General features: G+C 42.6%; 1 long non-coding RNA gene across 1 annotated transcript in view; it reads left to right on the forward strand.

The window, feature by feature from the left end:
- LOC117091969 overlaps nt 1-10,748 on the forward strand; it is a 173,882-nt gene extending 163,134 nt beyond the window's left edge. Inside the window, exon 3 of the long non-coding RNA XR_004440584.1 lies at nt 10,052-10,748. This is a non-coding gene — a long non-coding RNA (uncharacterized LOC117091969). The remainder of the gene's footprint in view (nt 1-10,051) is intronic.
- The last annotated feature ends 10,298 nt before the right edge of the window (nt 10,749-21,046 follow it).

Genomic DNA, 21,046 nt, shown 5'->3' on the forward strand with positions numbered 1-21,046 from the left:
AAGCAATCTGGTCTGGGGTCTGGTTGTTAGTATTTACCAATCCCTCAAGTGATTCTCCATGACAACCAGGGTTGAGAACCACTCCACCATTCTAGATTTTGGGTCCCTTGCCTGTAAAATGGAGACAGTAAGACCGACGTTGCAATGTTGCTGCGAGAACCAGTACAGATGTATAATAGATGTGTTGCTGTCTGGCACAGCTACTTGTCTGGAAGGATCTTATGCCTTGAGCTAGGTACACATAGGTCTTAGGAAGGCAGCTATGTTCACACTTAATCAGCTACCTTTAATATCAGAAATGTCTTGGCTCTGCAGGATAGGAATCTGTGTGGGCAGAACCAAGTGGGGCCTGAGGAATGGAGTGGGATGCATTCATGATGTCCTGATCTTAGGAAATACTACCCCCCCCAGTCACCCAGGAGCTGGTTCCATTTGTTCCCATGTTCCCTTTATGAGTGGTAATCAGTGGCACTTGAGTGTAGTTAATATTGTCCTGTCAAAGAATGAATGAAGAAACAACTTTGCCCCATTTATCCAGCCACTGTTGGGACCTGGTCGGTGTGGGAGGTGGGAGGAGGTCGATGGAACACACAGTTGCATCCTATTTCCCTTTATTGCATGATTTATTTGGGCATACCAGCCTGAATTCAGTCAATAAGCATTTCCACGGGGCTGACTGTGTTGGGTGCCCAGGATACAGAGGTTATTTCGACCTTATCCTTGCCTTTGAGCTGTTCACAGCACAAAGGAGGCAAATCCAGGTAGCAGTGGTAAGGGTCCCGTGAGCAGTCTTCCTGTTAGTGGTAAGTTGCTTAGAGAAGGCTGATGTTGGTGCAGGTGAGGAAACGAGGAAAAGTCTATTTTCCCCAAAGCACAATTCAAATGGTGTCACTCTCCTGCTCATATACTTTTAGTGGCCTCCTGTCCCCAGCTGCAGAATAAGAGCCAGATTCCTTAGCCAGGTATTCACAGCCCTCCTTGGCCTGACCCCTCCCAGTTGCAGCCTCAGTTCCGTCTATATTCCTTGTGCTTCGGCTTGACCCACATGTAACTATTTGATATTGTTCTGACACACCGTGTTCTTGCACACATCTGCCCTTGCACAAGCCTGAAATGCTTTTCTTTCTCCATACTCTCAGTCTCATTTTGTCATGTTAAACTATATTGGCTGTCCACTCAATTGTCCCTTTTATGTCTGTGCACAAATTATTTCCTCCGTTGGGAATAACCTTCCTCCTGTCTTGTGTCAGGAGAAGTACCTTCTAATCTTTCAACAGATTCAAATGTTACTTCTTCTGGTGAGCCTTCTGGTCTCCCCAGTAATGATGGCTTCCTCCTCCGGGCTCCATTTGCTCTTTCGAGTATCTCTACCTCAGTTATGGCACCAGTGTAAGTGAGAAAATAAATGGACATAAGCAGTGGGTCTTTGCTCTCTTGGGAAACCCAGGTATTAAAAATTTGTTTTCTACCCCTCTGTTTAGGGTTACCAGATAGTGGCTGGTAACTTGAATGGATTTATCTTCATATTAATCTTATCTTTCCCTGGATTTGACATCTAGCTGTTTCCTGGAATTAGATTTCATTTCCACACAAAACAGAAAATCTCTTGCAATTATATTTTTGATTTTGCAATGTTTTATGCAATTTGTGAGTTAAAAGACTTGAAGACCAAAGGATCAAATGCATATGAGGTTGACCTGCAGAAGTTGGAGAGAAGAGCCAAGGGCGGCCCATGGTCAAGTTCTTGGAATCTGAAATTAGGTCAGAAAATTGGCTTTGAGTTTTATTATTCAGTCCCACTCCCAGGCCACAAGGAACTTAGATTTTTTTTCTCATTTTTATAACTGACAATATCAAATTTTGGAGAACTCAATTGGTTTTTGGTTAACCTTTTCTGCAATCTCAAAGTACAATGGAATGGAAAGAGCACTAGGTTCTAGTTGTCTTACATGACCATGAGTTCCTGTTCTATAGACTTGTATCTTCAACTATAAAATGAAGAAATTACAGTCTCCAAGATCTCTTCTAACTTGAATATCTTAATTAACTTATTTGCTGTGTCATCCTACAGCAGATTTTATCATACTATTCATTTTTTTCTACTAAGCACCAACCATGGGCCCTTTGTCTTCCTCTTGCCCTCTGTCATCCACCAGTTAGCATCACCCAGATTGTTGACTTCCTACAATAAAATTCCAGGCAATCTGACATTCAAGGTCTTATGTAATCTGCTTCCACCTGACATTTTCTAAGTACTACTTCCCTCAATCACAGGCCCAATATTTCCCAAAATGCCATATACATTCAGGCCTTTATGTTTTGGAGGATGCTATTTTCTCTGCCTCTAATGCTTTTCTGATATCAGCATTTGGTGAATCCTATGCATGCTGTCCCTAGATACAAGACCATTAGGAGTCCTTATTTGGAATTTCAAGTGCATCAAGTTACCTTTTCTGCTTATCCCTTTCCTGCCTTGACCTGTTTTTGATATTCGGACTCTGCTCACCTTCCTAAAAAATTAGCCTTAGGATGTGTTTCTGATATCATATTTTTATAACTTTTTTTGGGCAATCCAATTAAATCCAAGCCTAAAGTCTTTTCTTGCTTCTTCCCCTAATCTTAGAATCCTAACCTTAATCACTCCTTCCTTATCCAGTTAACAGATCTCCCTCCAGCTGATTGAGAGACATGGCTAAAAGACAACTCTTAGTCTGTCCCTGGCTCCCTTTTACTACTGACTGCTGGACCTTCGGAAGTGCTTCTCTTCTGCTAGGACTTTCTCCTGTTGCCACTGACTGACTCCAGCCCCAGCACTGCCCTATCCTTTCTGCTCTGGGGATGGACATGTGTTACACTGACATCAATGATGTCAGTGATTTATAATGATCCAGCACAGAGCCACACACCACCAGCGACCCCCTTCACACCCACATTGGCTCCCTTGCTTCTTTTGATAACAGAGTCTTTTCTTGGAATCAAAACCACGAGCTGGTTCCATTTGCTCCCGTATTCCCTGTTTGAGTGGTAACCCAGTTGCACTTGACAATAGTTAATATTGTCCTACCTAAGAATGAATGAAGAATAATATTGTCCTACCTAAGTGCCCCATTTACCAGCCACTGTTGTAACCTGGTCAGTGTGGGAAGTGGGAGGAGGCCTATGGAGCACACAGCTGCATCCTATTTCCTTTTATTCCATGATTTATTTGGGCATATCAGCTTGCATTTAGTCAACAAGTGTTCTATTCTGGGAAAGGACTTCAAGTTTAAGGACTGCCTATTGGTTAGTAGGAGCCAGACCAAAGTGGGTTCTTGAATGTCAATCAGAAGCATTGAGATCTTTGAATTTTCACCTTCTTATTGCCTGTAGTACTTATAGTCACAGAGCTGACTCAATTTGTATGCATAGCAATCTAGTTTCAACATGCTGTCACTGAAAATTTTAACCACAGGGATCTTGGGAGACCTCTGCCTGAACTTCTGTGGGTAGAAAAGGAAGACAGAGCTCAGAGAGCAGTTGTTTATGAAGGTCTTCTGACAAACGAATCTGTACTATCAGGATTTCAAGAAGATTTTATGTGATTTATTTAAATTCTAAGGGATGTGCATGTGTGTGGGCAGTTACTGTGACTGTAGCTGCTACTGCAACTGCTACTATTACTATTAGTGTTATTACTCTTATTGATAATATTAGTGACAATTGAGAAGTATTAATGTAGTGGTTAAGGTGATGGTCATTGAAGCTAGAATGCCTGTTTCAAAGCCAAGCTTAGTTTTCTTATCATATATTTGGAATGAGGATGTTAGCAGTATCTATTTCATGGTATGTTTCTCAGAACTCAGTGTTTTTATATACATGAAGAGCTTAGGGAAGTATTTGGTTAGAGTCAGCACTACATAAGTTGTCATTGCTGGCATGGTGTTTAGTAGTATTATGACTGTGTATAGTCATGACTTATCTTCAATTTCAGGCAATCTTTAATTGATACAGAGAATCTATGAACACTCCAAATGCCTAGGACTGTCCTGTGCATATTGCCATAGCATAGTGTGAAATTTCCTGAACTTTTCAGGCACAGAACCATGCCCAAGAGATATCGGAGAATAAAAAAGTATTCAAGGGCTCATGTTTCTCAAACTTGGAAAGACATATGTGGGGGAGGAATGGTGGTATGTCAGTGCTATATACAGAGTTAGAGAATAAAGATAGCATGTTTTTACAGAATATGATATTTACTAGGAAAATGTAAGTAACTTAATATTAGGTAATATTGAATCATCCAGAAATATCACAGAATAAAGGTAAAGTTGACATAATTCTTAGAGAAGTCATTGGTCTTAGAAGGACTCTTGTAGAGCTCTGTTTCAGGCTTTACCTTTAGGACCTTCAGGGACACTTCATCACTTTTCTGTGACCTTAAGGGTCCTTTGGGAATAATGTTTGAGAAGCACCGACACCAGCTGCACCCTCTGGGGAGTGATAACAGAAGGCAGAGTATGAGCATGGCCTTGAATAGTAAGCAGGAATTCTGCAAGCAACAGGGGTGGGAATGGGCCACAGCTTTCTGAGGACAATGTGATCAGGGCAGCATTTTTTGAAGTTCATGGTGGCAAGTTACAGTGGAGAAAAGGAAGTGAAAGGGACTAGAGTCAAGGGGACCAGTTCAGAGGCCTCTGTAGTCATTCAGAAAGTAGGCAAAGGTGTCAACTTATCATAGAAAACGTCTCATGAGGATGCAGGGTGCAGGCTGGGAGATAGAAGGTAACCTAGAAGTGAGGACCATGGGCATTTGGGTCACTTCTTCACATAACTTACTTGTGCCTCCAGGGCTTGTTTGAGCCCCATCTCCTATATGTCACTTCCATTTGATGGTAGAGTGCTGATGAACACACCCAACTTTATGGCTTGGTGGGCCAGACAACAGCCAGTTCATCATGGGAAGTTCAGGTCACATGGTAACTTGTAGCCCATGGTTAAATGTTCAATATCTACTAAGGCCCAGTAGGGAAAGCCAGATGAGTGGATATGGAGGTGGAGAGAAGGAGAACAAAGTGAGAACAGTGTGTAGGGAGGTAGGAATGACATCCATCCCAAGGTGGAAGTAAGCCAATGTGCCACTGGCCTGAAACAGACAATGCCATAGGGCTGGGGGAAGCCTTCAGAGTGTATAATCTTGGGGAAGTAACAGGACATAAATTTGTATTTTCCTTTTTCACATTTTAATTAAAATATGCTGGGTGTGGAATAGATATTAGAGACAGTATTTTAGAAGTTCGCAGAAGACAGTGATAGCTTTGGACTGGGCGTTGTGGAGAGGTGGAATGGGAGAAGGCTTCCAGAGGAGACGGCACTTGGCCTGAGCCTCAAAGACTCAGTAGGACTTGGAGGGAATGAGAGAGCATTGCAAACAGGGGAAAGGCATTGAGTCTGAAGTCCTTAAAATAATGCAACTTGGCTCCTGACTTTGATTCATGGGGGAGGAATTCACCCAAGGCCATCAGCCAACTGGAAGAGCTAGAAGGTCAAGGACTATACATTTTTTTCATAGCATTTCTCATTTGTTTGAGCTTAAACGAAGCTGAACCCTGCAGGGAAATGAGCACACGTTACGCCTCTCCAAAGCCAGGAGGCTTCATGGCCAGGAAACTATGCTGGTCGGATAGTAATGCAAATGACTAATGCACCCTTCCGAGGTCTCATGTGGTTTGAGACCCTAGGAATCTGGGCCAGGCAGGAGACACATAGGCGGTGGCTCCAAATGAGAATGAGGGTGATTACACAAGAGGCAGCTCAGTTTGGTGAAGTGTTGTTCTGGGAATCAGGAGTGAGTTTCACTCTCCAGTGTCCCTGAACAGGCCAGGTTCCTTCTCTGGTTTCAGTTACCTTATGAATGTCTGGATCTGACATACTAGGGGGCTATGGATGGCCTGGCAAATGTTTAGCCAGGTCTGCATCCTAATGACAGATGTTAAAATCCAACCACATAGCCTTACTTGTTGCTCCCTAAACACCTGCTTTACACATCACTATGCCTTTAAACAGTAAGTTCCCTTTACCAGGACCAGACTCAGGGACAAGTCACTGCACATCTTCCTACTCCCCCTTTAAGATTCAGTTCATTTCTACCTTACTGGGAAGCTCTGACTCTCACAGACAGAGCTGGTCATTGCTGCCTTGTGCCCCCACAGCACTTGGGAATACAAAATTTGCCACAACTGGGATCTTGCAAAGAAATGTCAAAGGATTCTCTCTTGCTTTTCTCCTGTGGGCTTTTCAAATTCAGGGAGGTCTTTGACTGCGGCTTTTCCGATCAGAATTCTCAGCCTCTAACACTGAGCCTGCCTGGAAAAAGGGCAAATAAATGAGACACAATCTTCAGAGATATAAAATTGTTCCTAATGAAGTTGGAGAGACTAATCTGTTACTTGGGTCTGCTGTGTGAGTGGGCAATCTTTTCCCCTACTTGAGAGTTAAAAAAAAAAAATTATCATGAGATAGCCTCCCGATTTACTTTTCTTTCCCAGATTTGTACATTACAGGTGCAATATTAGAAAGATCACAGGGCACAGAATTAGACAGATGTGGATTCAAATGCAAGGTTCACCACTTGACTTGTTATGTTTTATTAGAAAATCCACTTAACCTTCTGAACCTTCTTTTCTTCATCTACAAAATTCAATAATATTGACTCCAAAAGATTAGCGTGAGGATTAAGTGAAGCAGGATACATAAAACTAGCATCAAAGGTTTTAGAAAGTATGTTGAACACCTACTGTGTGCCAGTCTGACACCGATAACCTTTAGGGAATCCTAATTGTGTATCTTGAAAGTCAGGCCAAAGTAGAGTTTTTTTCCCCAGGCAGAGGACTCAGAGGTGAATTTACTTTCTTCCTAATCAGAAAAGAATTGCAGATGGGTGGGCAAGGTTAGGCCAGCTTCAAGTCTGGCAGATACCCAGTTAGGCTTAGCTGTGTCTATCCTGGTGCCAAAAATGCTCATCCACAGAGCAGGGCTTTATCCTCAGGGAATGAGGGAACAGCTGCCCCCAGCTGTGCTTGCCACATGTTGACTTTGCTCTGTTGAGACAAGCACTGCAAGTGACCTGCTGTCCAGTGATATCCCTTCCTCTGAGGCTGGCAGGGCTCTTTCCAGAGCACCCCTCCTCAAAGGCACCAAACAGTGTGATTCAGGTAACAGCCACTGATCTCCTGTTCTTCAGCACCAGGCTGTTTGATCTGCGCTTGCTCATTGAATCTTCAACTAGCCTAAGAAATAGCCACATTGTGCCTATTTAATACACATGGGGGAACTAGAGCCAGCAAATCTGTGATACTAGAATTATTTGATTTATCTCAGCTTTAAAAACAGAATTCTTTCTTCTATATAGTAGTATAGAATGGGGAGATTCGTACTTCATCTTCAGAAGACGTTGATAATCACAACACAGTAATACAAATCACAGTAATAGTTAACATTCATTGATCTATTATTGGGCATTGTGTAGGCAGCAGTGTTATTTATTTATTTATTTATTTATTTATTTTTTAAATGAGGCAGAATCTCACTATATTGCCCAGACTGGAGTGCAGTGGTGTGATTTCGGCTCACTGCAACCTCCATTTCCCAGGGTCGAGCATTCCCATACCTCAGCCTCCTGAGTACTTGGGATTACACGCGCCCACTACCACGCCTGGTTTTTGTTTTGTATTTTTAGTAGAGATTGGCTTTTACCATGATGGCTAGGCTGGTCTTGAACTCCTGACCTCAAGTGATCTGCCTGCCTCACACCCTCCCAAAGTGCTGGGATTACAGGTGTGAGACACCATGACAGCCTAAGCAGTGGTTTTCAATGGAAATTAATTTTGCCCCCCAACCCCTGAAACATTTGACAATGTCTGAGACATTTTTGGAGTGCTATGGCATCTGGTGGGTAGAGGCCAGCCATGATGCTAAACATCCTACAGTACATAGGACAGTTCCCAACAACAAAGAATTATCTAGTCCAAAATGCCAATTGTGTGGATGTTGAGAAACCCTAATACAAATAATTTCAATGGATTATGTCTTTTCATTTTTATTAAGGCCAGGCATAGTGGCTCACACCTGTAATCCCAGCACTTTGGGAGGCCAAAGTGGGAGGATCATGAGGTCAGGAGATAGAGACCATCCTGGCCAACATGGTGAAACCCCATCTCTACTAAAAATATAAAAATTAGCTGGGCATGGTGACGCGTGCCTATAATCCCAGCTAACCAAGAGGCTGAGGCAGGAGAATTGCTTGAACCAGAGAGTCAGAGGTTGCAGTGAGCCGAGATGGTGCCACTGCACCCCAGCCTGGCAACAGAGCAAAACTCCATCTCAAAAAATAAGACTCAACAAGGTAGATATAATTTTGTCCCTTTAAGACAAGAAATCTGAAACACAGAGAAGTTAGGTACTTCTTGCAAGATGACACCAGGATGTAGTGATACTGGGAATTTCCCAGGGATCCTGAGGCCAGCACTCTTGACCACAACAGGGTCATTAGCTCATTTGAAGTTCCTCGAAGTACCCAATAGAGTGGCTGGTACTTACAGAAATGAAGAGGCTGTCCTGTGAAGAGATAATCAGGAAAGTCCTCCTGAAAGGAATCCTAAGCTAAACTTAGGCTCGTCTGAGTCCCACACTAAAAGTAGGTGGCAGGCTTTGGGCCCCAACCCACCCTTTGTGCTTCTCAGCCGGGACCCTCCACAGGGTCACGCTGTGTTCAAATGAGCAAATGGATGCCAAAGTGCTTAGAAAAGGACCAGAGCTATAGGAACATGAAGGATAAATATCTCACATGGGTTTTTCACAGGAGAATGCCCTAAAGCCTTTAAATTGTACACATCTCTACAACCTACCTAATGTGAAGATTCATGGGTGAAGGCTACAGTAGGGGAGACTCTTCAGGCAATAAACTCTTCCATATTACCACCCTCTCGAGCCCAGGGCAAGCTTCCATCTATGGCTTAATGCTCATTGCCAATCATGCACAAATGTAATCCTATTTAGGTGGCCCCAAAGCATGTGTGAACTGATTTTCTAAACTAATTGGACAAATTGGTTTTCTAGATTGGTTTTCTGGGGTTTTGATGGCTTTATTCTTTGAGTTTTCATCAAGGTTCTTAAGTTGACAGTATTTGACAGCACCTTGTTTTCAGTTTACATTGCTATCGTCTTAGCCAAAGGAGGTCTCCCCAGTGTTTCTTACACCCTAGACCCTTAATTTCTGTACTTAAAAATCTCATGATTCTTTGCTAATAGAGCTTAGAGGGTCTTAGAAACTATTTGGTAAAATCTAAACATTTTATGGATGTGATAATTGGGGCTCAGAGAAAAAGAAAGTGACTGCTATTATAATAATCACAATCATAATAAGCAAGAATCATCATCATGACTAATATCTTTGCATATGTGTATAAGGTTTTAAAGCTTATAAATCATTTTTATTTAACTGTTCTTGCTTGAACATCAAAGCAAAATCATTAGGCAAAAAGACAATAGTCTTACGTTGCAGGTGCAAAATAGATAGAGTTGCTTAGAATTGCAGTTAAGAGAAAGTAATTCTTGTCCCTGCCCCTAAACTCAGGTCTTGTGGCTAATTATTGTGTACTCTTGCCACTCCACATCTCTGCACACAGCTACTTAATAAGCCAAACCAATTTCCTAGCCTTTTTATTGTTTTGAAGGGCATGAGGAGGCCATGTTCGATGAAGTCAGACGGATCTGGGTTCAGGGTCTGTTTTTATACCCAACAGAAGTGTGACCACAGACAAACTATTTAACTTGTCTGGACCTTAATGTCTCTATCTTAAGAACATATTTTTGTATAATTATTGATCATGTGTTAGTACCTATTATAACAAAATGGTGGCTTTCACTATTAAAATGGATTACTCTGACTTTTGAGTTCAACTGGCCACCAATGAGGTCACTATGTGGTGTTCTACCGCTCTTGGAGACATAAGGTATTTTTCTGGCTGAACTCTTATTCCTGTGGCAAATAACGAACCATTCTCTTTCCTTAAAGGGTGACCTCCTGCTCATGGAAAGTAAAACAAGTTATGAAGACTTGCTGCACCCAGAGGCATCCTTCATGATTAAAGGATAAACACACAAGTCTTTTGAGCAAAATAGAATGTTTCTTTACAACAATTAAAACAATCTTCCCCAATCACATATGATGGCTGTTTTGAAGCTGTTTTCCCACTCCAAGGTCAGACAGGGGCCAGGACTCTATTATTCTTTCATCTCCAGAATTCACTTCATTTGTAGCTTAATAAGAACCAAGCATGCCTCTGGCCAACAAAAAAGCTGATTACATACAAGGCTGCATTATTGCTCTACAGCCTCCAGTAGCATATCCCCCATGGCCCCTTGCTTCTGTGCATGCCTGTACATGCTACATGGTCCCTACTTCTCACTAAAAAGTGTGCTAACCCATCTTGCACACCCCCAGTCCCCACAGCCTGCTCCTTCTGGGGCATAGCAGTTTCAGTGAATGACACCAACATCACTGTTGTCAATCACAACAGAAATCTGGTGGTCATCTTTGGATGGTGGAGATAAAAGAACCATTTCCTTCGGGGGTTTAACTTTGAAGGGCCTTCCAAATCTAGCCCATTTCTAAGCTCCAGTCTCACTACCCTCATTATGACTACTCTCATGTCCTACTTCAACTGTTAACCATTCCAAGTCTGCCTCCAAAAGTTCAACATCACTGGAGAGTAAAGGTGAAACATATCATGAAGATCTTCGTATGCTGTGCTAAGGAGAGGTCATATCATGAAGATCTTCGTATGCTGTGCTAAGGAGAGTTTATTTGGTAAGTAATGGGGAGCCAAGTGATGGGAATAGATTTGCATTTAAGAAAAATCATTCTTACTGCAAGTGTAGATGGTGAACTACAGATATATAAGTAGAAGAGAGAGACCAGGCTACAGAGGCAATCACAATAATCTCTGTGAAAGGGTAATCGTAAACTTAAGTAGTGTGGTGACAGTGGAGATGGAGCAGATGGGATGGTGTGAGAAACAGTAATGTGGTAGAAATAAAAGGATTGGCATTTAACAGGGCCCAGGGGATGAGATGGACCAGAATCTTGGATAACGAAAAGGTTTGTGTCTTAGAATGGTTGGAAACATTTACACTGGAAGACAGAAAATGCAATGAGATGATATATTTCTTTAAATACCTCAAGAGCTGTCAGAGGGAAAAAAAACTGATGATTCAGTTTCTGAATGTTTTTTGAAGGCAAAACAAAGGCGGCTGAAATTGGGAAATGTGGATTTGAGTTTGGTATAAATACAGCATTCTCTAAAAGATTTCTACTAAAGGTTGCCCCAGATGGACTCAGATGGGGAGTTCATTAATTCACAGATAGGTTCAGTCTCTAGTTGCAAAATGTGGATGATTCATTTATAAACATGAAGATTCCTTCAAATGTGATGATTCTAGGATTCTCTGTGGCCCAGAGGACTAACCTCATGAAGAGGCACAACAATGTCATCAAGACAGCGCTGGGCTGGTATTCTGGTGCCCAATGTTCTGGCCCAGTTCTGTGCCTGCCTAACTTACAGGGCGACATTAAGTCAGTTGCTTTTTTCTCCCTGGGTCTTCCATCAACATAAAAAAACAAGGAGTTGTTATAAATAATAATAATAAAAACAAAAATAGCAAATACCCCATGAATAGTAGCTGCTTTTGTTGTGGTCAAGCATCGTGCCCCATCTTTCATGCATTTTATGGTCTTTAATCCTTACAGCCACACTATGGGCATTATTCATCTCTCCATTCTACAAACAAGGAGGCTAGGGTTCACAGAGATTATCCCCCTTGTTGTTTTTACATGTTGTGATTCTGTTGTTCCAGTGTCAATGGAAGTTGAAGCTAAGTCTTGTTATTACAGCCCACTAGAGAAAAGACCCACAAACTGCTGAAGAAGTCCGTGCCTTTTCTGGGGTTTGATTATTGCACCTTCCCTGGCTTCTGAAAGAGACCTCAAGATCCTGTTTCTTACTCAAACTGGCTGGCATTTCCACTCCACGAACCATTACAATACTCTAGTTCTCAGGTAACTTAAAGCTGGGTGGAGGATATAATTTTAAATACACAAATAGGCACAAATGGCCATCTTTCCCTTTCTCTCTCGAGATCAGGTACCATGTCTGATTCACTTTTGTTTGCCCAGTGACTAGTGCAGGGTCTCACATTTCTCAGGCACTCTACCAGTATTTGTTGAATGAAAGGCTTGTGAAATACTTCATAATGGTTACAAAAAATGTATTCACAATGGCTGTTAGAGTATATATACATTCCACATCTACTATGAGCACAGAACTGAACTCAAAGTGGGAAAAGGGCAAATTTGCAGGAGAAAAAAATTTTTCTTTTTTTTTTTTTTTTGGAGACAGAGTCTTGCTCTGTCACCCAAGCTGGAGTGCAGTGGTGTGATCTTGGCTCACTGCAACCTCTGCCTCCCAGGTTCAAGCAATTCTCCTGCCTCAGCCTCCCGCATAGCTGGGATTACAGGAGTGAGCCACCACCCCTACTAATTTTTGTATTTTAGTAGAGAAGGGGTTTCGCCATGTTAGCCAGGCTGGTCTCGAACTCCTGACCTCAGATGATCCACCCTCCTCAGCCTCCCAAAGTGCTGGGATCACTGGCACGAGCCACTGCACCCAGTCAGAAAAATTTTTAAAAATTAGAACATATACTATTTGAGATGCCCACTAGCACCCAACTGGAGCTCTCTAATAGACATCCAGATATACCAATAGCAGAGCAACACAGGAGGGTGGGTCTATGAATAGAAATTTCAGAGTGATGGTATCTAGATAGGTGGCATTTAAGTCCATGGGACCAGGTGGGATCACCAAAGGAGTAAGAGTAAAGACAGAAAATAGGACATAACCAAAGGAAAGCATCCTTAAGCACTCCAACATAGAAAATGGGGAAATGTGGGGAGGTGGGGAGGGAAACCAGTAAAAGGGACTAAAAGTCATAGCAAATGTTTAGGAGAAAAGCTAGAAGTTAAGGGAAGTGTCCCTGAAGCTAAGTGAAGAAACGAAGAAAAAGAAATGATTGATTCAAGTGCTGTTGAGAGTTTAAGAAACATGAATTTACCATAGTATTTGGCAATGGGCAGGTGATTGGTAATACTGATGAGGACAGTTCAGAGACGTGTGATATTGATGACAGCACAGAGATGAACATTTGCACAGAAAGCTGTGTTGATCCCTTGCTTCTTTGATTTCACATCCATCCCATTCCACACTTCTTACTTAGTTTTACATAGCAAGGAAATTCAGTTTCTAATATTCCTTGCCAAGTGGCTTCAGAGCAGATCGTATTTATGGGAGAAACTGGCAGAAAAATTACTGGTGGACAGAAGGAAAAGACCAGCTAGAATATGTCTCTCCCTGCTTTGAGTAACCCCTCCAACAGGGCTTGCATCTTCTCCATGATTCTGTCTACCACTGGACAATCCTCTCTTTGTGGGTCCAAGTTCTTACTGAGTAGACCTGCTGAGGCTCCAGCTTCCTTCGAGCTTTGGAAACAATAGCTCCTTCCTCCATCTCTCTCATCCTCCTTCTGGTAGTGGCCTTCTACTGTGGTTAATATTGGAGTTACCTTACCTTTTCCTGGCCACTCTTTCATCTCTTCCCCATGCAGAGCCCACTGCCAGAGACACGTTTGACTTTATCCATTTTATTTTTGGTCAGCAAAATCTGGAGCCCTGCGTTCCACACATTCTGAGCTATTATCCAGGCATCGCTGTGGTTTCCAAGCACATTTTTGAAAAGGACATGGAGACCTGATCCACTGGGTGTTTTAGGGAATGGCCCCTGGAGTGGCTGATAGCCTATTAATAGCTAGAGTAGATTATGCCTTCTCCTGAGGCATAATCCCTCTCCCAGGTGCAGTGGGCAGAGTCATCCACAGGAAAGGTTTAAGCAAATAAATGTGCTACCGTTATTTCTAAGTGTCCCATCTGAAGAATGCTGAAAAGAAGGCACACGCATAAATTAACTCAGCATGCTTTGCATAAATGAGTGGGAGGTAAATTCAGTGGGCTACAGAAATGGGAAGGGGGGTCTCAATTTCACCCAATTATTTTCTCCAGGTGAATAATGAGTTTGATATTTGAAAATACTAAAATCTGAGCTTCTTAGATTTTGAGTTTCTTGGTATAATTCTTGTATCTCTAGGACTCCCAAGTCTATTCATGTACATTGTGTCCCTTTAATAATAATAGCCCATATTTCACTGGCCTTTCCCCTCATCTGCTTCTGCAGGCCCTTTAAACCATCCCAAATGTTCTACTGGGCTGGCTTTTCTCTGTCTCCCCAACACCCCGGTCAGATGGTGCCAGTTCTCGGCTAGGTTCTGATAACACCTTCTTCCCTTCTCCCTTCTGACCTAAGGGTGGGAAATCCTTCCTTTAGGTGCTGGTCCCTGGGTGCCTCACCATCTGTAATGGTTAATGCTGAGTGTCAACTTGATTGGATTGAAGGATACAAAGTATTGATCTTGAGTGTGTCTGTGAGGGTGTTGTCAAGAGATATTAACATTTGAGTCAGTGGGCTGGGGAAGGCAGACCCACCGTTAATCTGGTGGGCACAATCTAATCAGCTGCCAGCGAATATAAAGCAGGCAGAAAAATGTGAAAAGCAGAGACTGGTCCAGCCTCCCAGCCTACATCTTTCTCCCATGCTGGATGCTTCCTGCCCTCGAACATTGGACTCCAAGTTCTTCACTTTTGGGACTCTGACTGGCTCTCCTTGCTTCTCAGCTTGCAGTCTATTGTGGGACCTTGTGACAGTGTAAGTTAATATTTAATAAACTCCCCTTTATATATATATATATATGAACCATATATACGAACCATATATACGAACCATATATACGAACCATATATACGAACCATATATACGAACCATATATATGAACCATATATATGAATCTTATATACATATGAACCTTATATATATATAAAACCTTATATATAGGGTTACATATATATGAACCCTTATATATATGGTTCATATACATATATATGGTTCATATATATGTGGTTCATATACACATATATATAAAAAGGGGAGTTTATTATTAACTTACACAATCACAAGGTCCCACAATAGACCATCTGCAAGCTGAGAAGCAAAGAGAGCCAGTCGGAGTCCCAAAACTGAAGAACTTGGAGTCCAATGTTGGAGGGCAGGAAGCATCCAGCATGGGAGAAAGATATAGGCTAGGAGCCTTTATATTCGCTGGCAGCTGATTAGATTGTGCCCACCAGATTAACGGTGGGTCTGCCTTCCCCAGCCCATTGACTCAAATGTTAATATCTCTTGACAACACCCTCACAGACACACCCAGGATCAATACTTTGTATCCTTCAATCCAATCAAGTTGACACTCAGTATTAACCATCACAGATGGTGAGGCACCCAGGGACCAGCACCTAAAGAAAGGATTTCCCACCCTTAGGTCAGAAGGGAGAAGGGAAGAAGGTGTTATCAGAACCTAGCCGAGAACTGGCACCATCTCACCAGGGGTGTTGGGGAGACAGAGAAGAGCCAGCCCAGTAGAACATTTGGGATGGGCTAAAGGGCCTGCAGAAGCAGATGGGGGAAAAAGCCATATAAGGTTTATACATACATATATATATATATATATATATATATGTTCATATATATGTAAAGGTTCATATATATATATAAAGGTTCATATATATGTAAAGGTTCATATATAGAGGGAGGTTTATATATAAAGGTTCATAAAGGTTCATATTATATATATATATGAACCTTTGTGCCAGAAGGAACAACTTTCCCATCCCCAGTAGTGGCAACGTCCCCTCCCCGACCCATGCTGCCATCAGTCTTTCCACTTTTGTCTGAGGAGATAAGCCCTGCACTGCCTGAGGCAACAATGATGGCCTCCTGTGAGGCAGTTGCCAGGCAAGATAATGTTGATTCTCTTCAGGAGTCACCTTAACACCTCTGTTTGCTTCTAGACCTACAACTAGATTAAAGTCCCAGCAGACCCCTAGAGGTGAGGTTGAGAGTGTGACCCACGAGGTGGTGCGCTACACTCAAAAATAACTGTTGGAGTTCTCTAATTTATGTAAATAGCAATCTGGACAACAGAAATGGGAATGGATATTAAGGCTATGAGATAATAGTGGAAGGAACAGAATTGGATCAGGCTTAATTTGTTGATTTGGGCCCACTAAGTAGGGAGTCTGCTTTTGATGCAGCTGAGGGATTTAAAAAAAAAAAGTTCTAATAGTTTATTTGCTTGGTTAGCTGAAATATGGATTTAAAGATGCCCCACTGTGAGTAAGCTGGAAATGCCTGATCTGCCTTGGTTTAATGAAGAGGAAGGGATCCAAAAGCTTAGGGAGATTGGGATGGTAGAGTGGATTAGTCACTTTAGACCTACTTATCCCAGCTGGATAATTCTTTCCACAAGAATTAATTTAATTTACCCTGATACTACAAATGATTGGATAGAGTGTTTTAACCATATATTTATTAACTTTAGTTACTATTATTTTAAATAAAATATTGCTAATTGAGTAGTGGAAAACATTACTTAATTTCAACAAAGTTACTAGATAGTTTGAATCTTATGCCATGTCTTTATCTGTCAAGTGAATTTCTTTTTTTTTTTTTTTTTTTTTTTTTTTTTTTTTTTTGAGACGGAGTCTCGCTCTGTCGCCCGGGCTGGAGTGCAGTGGCCGGATCTCAGCTCACTGCAAGCTCCGCCTCCCGGGTTCCCGCCATTCTCCTGCCTCAGCCTCCCGAGTAGCTGGGACTACAGGCGCCCGCCAACGCGCCCGGCTAGTTTTTTGTATTTTTTTAGTAGAGACGGGGTTTCACCGTATTAGCCAGGATGGTCTCGATCTCCTGACCTCGTGATCCGCCCGTCTCGGCCTCCCAAAGTGCTGGGATTACAGGCTTGAGCCACCGCGCCCGGCCCAAGTGAATTTCTTATGTGTATTGAGTTTTAGTTGGTAACAATTAACTTTGAAAAAATAAATTGCTTTTCACAGCTTGCTTTTCTTTGTGGATAGTGCATGTCACAGAATATTCTGAATCTTAAGCTTCCTTCCCTATCCAGACCAAATTCCCAACTTCTTACCACTGAAAGATGTTTTTCATCAAGTGAGCTCAGACCTGATCACCTAAAAGGACGAGTTGTTCTTTGGCCAATGCCCTCACAAGATATACCCTTGACCAATGCCTTGCAAAATAGATTTGTGAGGGCAGCACCTGCATCTTTGAAGATCCTTGTAATTGCTTTTCTCTGTATGTCAGATGTAACAGTTGGAACTGCAGTCATTCAACTACAAAATTTAAATACAGTGGGAATAATTGGATCCCGAGGTGGCAGGGACCAAGTGGCAGCACTGAACCATCAAAGGCAAGGTGGGCCTAGCTACTGTAATGGACAGCAGTGGTAAAGCTGCAATCAGCATAGTCCGACTTGTGTAGAGCTCTGGCATTGGCTAATCATGGTGTTCCTAGAAGGGAAATTGATAGGTAGCCTACTGCATTCCTACTTAATTTATACAAGCAGAAAACTAGGTCAAATGGACAAAAGATTAATTTGAATTATAAAAACAGAATCATGGCCCCTCATTCAATTTCCAGACTTGAGCCAGTTTACAGACTCAGAACCCCTTGAATGAAGGGGAGGCTGGGTCCCCTTGAGGAAGGACCCCACTATATTACTGACAATTTATGTAGTGAATCTTCCTTCCATGCTTCCCTGAGGAGACTTCTGGCATTTTACTAGTGTAATTGTGCATTGGGGAAAGGGAAATGATCAGATATTTGGGGGACTACTGGACACTGGCTCTGAGCTGATGTTGATTCCAGGGGAATCAACCCAAAACATCATTGGGGTCCTCCAGTTAAAGTAGTGGCATATGAAGGTCAGGTAATTAATGGAGTTTTAGTTCAGGGCCTACTTACAGAGGGTCCAGTAGGTCCCCGGATTCATCTTGTGGTCATTTCCCCAGTGCCAGAATGCATAATTGGCATAGGCATACTTAGCAACTGGCAGAACCTTCACGTTGGCTCCCTGACTGGTAGGGTGAGGGCCATTATGGTGGGAAAGGCCAAACGGAAGCCATTAGAGCTGTCTCTACGTAGAAAAATAGAGAATCAAAAACGATATCAAAACAAATAATAAATCAAAAAACAAATAGTAAATCAAAAACAATATGGAGATTAGTGCCACCATCAAGGACTTGAAAGATGCAGGGGTGATGATTCCCACCCCATCCCATCCCTGTTCAACTCTCCCATTTGGCCTGTGCAGAAGACAGATGGATCTTGGAGAATGACAGTGGATTATCATAAGCTTAACCAAGTGGTGACTCCAGTTGCAGCTGCTCTAGCAGATATGGTTTCATTGCTTGAATAATGTGTACTTGGTATGCAGCCATTGACTTGGCAAATGCCTTTTTCTCCATTCCTGTCCATAGGGCCCACTAGAAGCAATTTACCTTCAGCTGGCAAGGCCAGCAATATACCTTTACTGTCCTACCTCAGAGGTGTAGCAACTCTCCAGCTCTGTCATAATCTTATTTGGAGAGACCTTGACAGCTTTTTGCTTCTGCAAAATATCACCCTGGTTCATTACATTGGTGACATTATGCTGATTGGATCCAGTGAGCAAGAAGTAGCAAACACACTGGACATATTGGTGAGACATTTGTTTGCCAGAGGATGGGAAATAAATGACTAAAATTAAGGAAACTTCTACCTCAGTAAAATATCTAGGGGTCCAGTGGTGTGGGGCCTGTCAAGATATTCCTTCTAAGGTGAAAGATAAGTTGCTGCATTTGGCCACTCCTACAACCAAGAAAGAGGCACACTGCCTACTGGGCTGATTTGGAGTTTGGAGACAATATGGTCCTCATCTGGGTGTGTTACTATGGCCCATTTAATGAGTGGCCTCAAAGGCTGCCAGTTTTGAGTGGGGTCCAGAGCAGGAGAAGGCTCTGCAACAGGTCCAGGCTGCTGTGCAAGCTGCTCTGCCACTTGGGTTACATGACCCAGGAGATCCAATGGTGCTTGAGGTGTCAGTAGCAGACAGGGATTCTGTTTGGAGCCTTTGGCAGGCCCCCATAGGTGAATCACGGCAGAGACCTCTAAGATTTTGGAGCAAGGCCCTGCCATCTTCTGCAGATAACTACTCTCCTTTTGAGAGACAGCTCTTGGACTGTCACTGAACTTTTGTGGAAACTGAACATTTGACTATGGTCATCAAGTCACCATGTGACCTGAACTGCCCATCATGAACTGGGTGCTTTCTGACCCTCCCTAGTCATAAGGTGGGTCATACACAGCAGCATTCCATCATCAAATGGAAGTGGTATATATGTGATTGGGCTCGAGCAGGTCCTGAAGGCACAAGTAAGTTACATGAGGAAGTGGCTCAAATGCCCATGGTCTCCACTCCTGCAACCCTGCTTGCTCTCCCCCAGGCTGCACCGATGAACTCATGGGGAGTTCCCTATAATCAGTTGACAGAGAAAGAAGACCTGGTTCAGAGATGATTCTGCATGATAGGCAGGAACCATGCAAGAGTGGACAGCTATAGTACTACAGCCCTGTTCTAGGACATCCCTGAAGGGCAACAGTGAAGGGAAATCTTCCCAGTTGGCAGAACATCAAGCAGTATACCTGATTGTGCACTTTGCATGAAAGAAGAAATGGCCAGATGTGCGATCATATACTGATTTATTGGCTGTAGCCAATGGTTTGGCTGGATGGTCAGGGACTTGGAAGAAGCATGATTGGAAAATTAGTGACAAATTTAGGGAAGAGGTATGTGGATGGACCTCTCTGAGTGGCCAAAAACTGAAGATATTTGTATCCCATGTAAGTGCTCACCAACGGGTGACCTCAGCACAGGAAAATTTTAATAATCAAGTGGATAGAATGGCCTGTTATGTGCACACCACTCAGCCTCTTTCCCCAGCCACCCCTGTCATTGCCCAATGGGCCCATGAACAAAGTGGCCATGGTGGTAGGGATGGAGGTTATGCATAGGCTCAGCAACATGGACTTCCACTCACCGAGGTTGACCTGGCCACGGCCATTACTGAGTGCCCAATTTGACAGCAGCAGAGACTAATCCTGAACCTTGATATAGCACCATTACTCAGGGTGATCAGTCAGCTACCTGGAGGCAGGTTGAGTATATTCAACCTCTTCCATCATGGAAAGGGAAGAGGTTTGTCCTCACTGGAATAGACACTCTGGATATAGATTTGCCTATCCTGCACACAATGCTTCTGCCAAGAAGTCCATCTGTGGACTCACGGAATGCCTTATCCACTGTCATGGTATTCCACACAGCATGGCCTGACCAAGGCACTCACTTTATGGCTAAAGAACAATCTGCTCCTAAATGACTACTGGGTACATAATGAAATGAAGGCAGAAATAAAGATGTTCTTTGAAATCAATGAGAACAAAGATACAACATACCAGAATCTCTGGGACACATTTAAAGCAGTGTGTAGAGGGAAATTTATAGCACTAAATGCCCACAAGAGAAAGCAGGAGAGATCTAAAATTGACACTCTAACATCACAATTAAAAGAACTAGAGAAGCAAGAGCAAACACATTCAAAAGCTAGCAGAAGGCAAGAAATAACTAAGATCAGAGCAGAACTGAAGGAGATAGAGACACAAAAAACCCTCCCAAAAATCAATGAATCCAGGAGCTGGTTTTTTGAAAAGATCAACAAAATTGATAGACCACTAGCAAGACTAGTAAAGAGAAGAATCAAATAGATTCAATAAAAAATGATAATGGGGATATCACCACCAGCCCCATAGAAATACAAACAACCATCAGAGAATACTATAAACACCTCTACGCAAATAAATTAGAAAACCAAGAAGAAATGGATAATTTCCCGGACACTTACACTCTCCCAAGACTAAACCAGGAAGAAGTTGAATCCCTGAATAGACCAATAGCAGGCTCC

Source organism: Trachypithecus francoisi, unplaced genomic scaffold (assembly GCF_009764315.1).
Source record: "Trachypithecus francoisi isolate TF-2019V2 unplaced genomic scaffold, Tfra_2.0 Lachesis_group12, whole genome shotgun sequence".
NCBI lineage: Eukaryota > Metazoa > Chordata > Mammalia > Primates > Cercopithecidae > Trachypithecus > Trachypithecus francoisi.